Source organism: Mandrillus leucophaeus, unplaced genomic scaffold, assembly GCF_000951045.1.
Source record: "Mandrillus leucophaeus isolate KB7577 unplaced genomic scaffold, Mleu.le_1.0 Scaffold273, whole genome shotgun sequence".
NCBI lineage: Eukaryota > Metazoa > Chordata > Mammalia > Primates > Cercopithecidae > Mandrillus > Mandrillus leucophaeus.
The window spans coordinates 1,845,294-1,849,616 of record NW_012102843.1 but is presented as its reverse complement, the minus strand read 5'-3'; positions in this window follow the sequence as shown (position 1 = coordinate 1,849,616).

Sequence of the window (4,323 nt, the reverse complement as noted above, 5' to 3'; positions counted from 1 at the left end):
ATGAGAAGCAGATGCCAAGCTGCCACTAAGTGTGCAAAAGAAAAACATATTAAGGGAAATGACTCTGAGAGAAAATAGGAGGGAGTGGGGAAATTGAGCTAGTCATCAAACAGCAATCCAGGTCTGACCCCAAGAGGAGAGAGGGCAAGGGGACAAGAAGACTGGGCGGCAGCATCTTAGACGGCAGTGCTAGGGAAAGTCTGATAGGGCCATCAGGAAACCTCAAGTCAAAAATCTCCTGTTACAGGTGCTCCGTGTCTCCCAGGGATGAGTCAGCCTTAGTGTTCCTCCCATGCTCAGTTATCGACTGGGAGCAGCCTGTGGGAAGCTGGCCTCCGTGTAAACATGATTGTGATTTCAGAGCACAGCAGCTGGGCCCACCTCCATTATGGTGCAGTCAGTTCTGAGAGGTGCATTCCCATAGCCGCCACACTCACATTCTGCCCATTCTACTTCTCTAGAGCCTGACCTAGTAGGGGAGAGGACTATGGGCAAAAACTCCGTAACTCTTTACTCTTTAACAACTAACCTCAACAGCATGTAGCACTGAAAGGGAGAGAGAGATTCTCCCTGCAAGTGTCATCTCGCAGACCTCAGCATATCCACGGAACCAGTGGTGTAATGTCCTTCAATGGAAGTGTCACGGAGCCTGGCAGAAGCAGTAAGACTGTCCAATAATTACTCACCTGCCATTTATATTAATCTCTGCAGGCCTCAGCAGCAGACAGCAGCAGAAGAGCCAGAGCTCAAGAGCAAGAAAATGACAGGCCGTATGTGATAGCTGACAGTACTTGTTCATGAGCCCACGTGAGCCACCCACGAAGTTGCTGGAAATAATCAGGAGGAACATTATAGTGGTATGGAGTCTTGCATAATAGGTGGGAAAAAGGGCCAAAAAAAATATGTGTTACTCCTATTTATAATAACCCATTTTAAGTCCTGGATTGGTGAGGTGACACCTGTTAGCATCATTTGACTTGGAACCATTTAAACTCTTCTTCTCTGGAACAAGTATATTTCTGCTCTATAATAAGATTCTGTAAACAAACGGCTTTCTCTCAGCACATTAAACATAGTTACCCGGGGGAAAAAAAGAAAAAAAACAGCCAAAAATATGTTTACTACTAGGCTAATACCATCTGCCCTCAGAACACTTCCAGATTTCAGATTGGCTTTGTTATTTTTTGGACGAGAAATAAGAATTCAGCAGTCTTTTGATGTGCTGTTACTGAACTGTTCAGGGAGATTCTAGCCAGACATGCCCACTTGAAACATGCTGTTCCTTTGTGAATTTGATCAAGGGTATTTTCACTGAATCTCTTCTGGGAATCTGTCAGTCAGAATAACACAATTGCAGTTACAGCAAGAATAATAAGGACCAGATAAAATTGCTTGTTGTTCTCTGTGAACAAGTTCATTTGGCTTTAGCTTTTAGCTATTAAAGCAGAGAGAATAGAGTCCTCAAGAATCATGAAAATCTATCTCTGCTCTCTGTGTGAGTAATGAGAAAACTGAACTGCTTGTTTGCAGCAATGTGGAAGAAGATTAGCTGGATCCAAGCTCCAGGCCAGGTTTCCTTTTGGATTAGGGACATGCTATCTCACAAGGCAATCAGGCACATGTTCGACAGGCTGGGGAGTAACCTAACCTTTTACACTTTTACAGTGAGAGAGAATGTGGAGTTGCCAGGGGCTAGTATTCTCGGAATTTGGGCAGCTTATCTTGGAGAAGTGGTTCAGACCTACTCTATGTAGCTTGCATTTCACTGGTTCTTACCCCATTTGGCAGTGTAGAACAGAAAACCAAATATGCACATCCCTCAGGCCACCAACTATAACTGTGTCATCAGGGGGTATACCTCTTGTATGACAAAAGTCCAATCAAGTCAGATGCGATGGTGTGTGCCTGTAATCTCAGCTATTGAGAAGGCTGAGACAGGAGGGTCTCTTGAGCCCAGGAGTTCAAGGCCAGCCTGAGCAACATAGCAAAACCCTGTCTCTTTAAAAAAAAAAAAAAAAAGTCCAGGGCCAGGCATGGTGGCTCACGCCTGTAATCCCAGCACTTTGGGAGGCTGAGGCGGGTGGATCACTTGAGATCAAGAGTTTGAGACCAGTCTGGCCAACATGGTGAAACCTGATCTCTACTCAAAATACAAAAATTAGCCGGGCATAGTGGCAGATGCCTGTGATCCCAGCTACTCAGGAGGCTGAGGCGCGAGAATTGCTTGAACCCGGGAGGCGGAGGTTGCAGTGAGCCCAGACTGCACCACTGCACTCCAGCCTAGGCGATAGAGCAAGACTCCATCTCAAAAATAAATAAATAAATAAATAAAATATGAGGCACAAAACAAGAGAAATTAAAAGTCTCTTTGTTTGTTTGTTTCTCCCCATCAGGAGACTACTTTTCCCCCATGCAGACACCTCTGCAATACTCTATCGCACCTAAAAAAGAATGCCATAAAATTTGGCTTTTGGTTACACATTGAATCCTGGCAGGTGAACAATAAATCCTTGTTGAAAATATAAATGATTATTACCTGTGTCATTACCCACTTGTGACAACTGTGATTTTTGTCTCACTAACTGAATTTAAACTTCAAAGGCACAATTGCTTGTATTTCTTTCGTTTCTCTAGCTGTGCCCCGAACCAGTGAAGAAGCAGAGTAGATGCTCCAAAACGCATAGCATTGATGCATTTTGAATGATGCATTTTGAGTGATGGAGGCTGAGCCCCCATCACTTCATATCCCTGCTGATGTCCACATGTGTCTGAGCATGGCAAACGTCAATGGGGAAGTCAAGGTCAACATCAAAGCTACTCATACATGGACCTCAAAGCCTCCCAGAAGAAACTCTTCTGTAGGGAATTGAATCAAGAAGATACACATGGGGCCAGGCATGGTGGCTCACACTTGTAATCCCAGCACTTTGGGAGGCCAAGGCGGGCAGATCATCTAAGGTCAGGAGTTCAAGACCAGCCTGGTCAACGTGGTGAAACCCCATCTCTACTAAAAATACAAAAAAAAAAAAAAATCTGCCAGGCGTGGTGGTACACACCTGTAGTCCTAGCTACTTGGGAGGCTGAGGCAGGAGAATCACCTGAACCCAGGAGGCAGAGTTTGCAGTGAGCCAAGGTGGCACCATTGTACTCCAGCCTGGGTGACAGACTCCATCTCAAAAAAAAAAAAAAAAAAAAGAAAAAGATACACAAGGGTCAGCAACAGGGAGAACAGACTATGCTTCCATAGCAAGGAATACACTTTCCCTGTGTTAGTTCAGTCCCATGAGAAGCAGATGCCAAGCTGCCACTAAGTGTGCAAAAGAAAAACATATTAAGGGAAATGACTCTGAGAGAAAATAGGAGGGAGTGGGGAAATTGAGCTAGTCATCAAACAGCAATCCAGGTCTGACCCCAAGAGGAGAGAGGGCAAGGGGACAAGAAGACTGGGCGGCAGCATCTTAGACGGCAGTGCTAGGGAAAGTCTGATAGGGCCATCAGGAAACCTCAAGTCAAAAATCTCCTGTTACAGGTGCTCCGTGTCTCCCAGGGATGAGTCAGCCTTAGTGTTCCTCCCATGCTCAGTTATCGACTGGGAGCAGCCTGTGGGAAGCTGGCCTCCGTGTAAACATGATTGTGATTTCAGAGCACAGCAGCTGGGCCCACCTCCATTATGGTGCAGTCAGTTCTGAGAGGTGCATTCCCATAGCCGCCACACTCACATTCTGCCCATTCTACTTCTCTAGAGCCTGACCTAGTAGGGGAGAGGACTATGGGCAAAAACTCCGTAACTCTTTACTCTTTAACAACTAACCTCAACAGCATGTAGCACTGAAAGGGAGAGAGAGATTCTCCCTGCAAGTGTCATCTCGCAGACCTCAGCATATCCACGGAACCAGTGGTGTAATGTCCTTCAATGGAAGTGTCACGGAGCCTGGCAGAAGCAGTAAGACTGTCCAATAATTACTCACCTGCCATTTATATTAATCTCTGCAGGCCTCAGCAGCAGACAGCAGCAGAAGAGCCAGAGCTCAAGAGCAAGAAAATGACAGGCCGTATGTGATAGCTGACAGTACTTGTTCATGAGCCCACGTGAGCCACCCACGAAGTTGCTGGAAATAATCAGGAGGAACATTATAGTGGTATGGAGTCTTGCATAATAGGTGGGAAAAAGGGCCAAAAAAAATATGTGTTACTCCTATTTATAATAACCCATTTTAAGTCCTGGATTGGTGAGGTGACACCTGTTAGCATCATTTGACTTGGAACCATTTAAACTCTTCTTCTCTGGAACAAGTATATTTCTGCTCTATAATAAGATTCTGT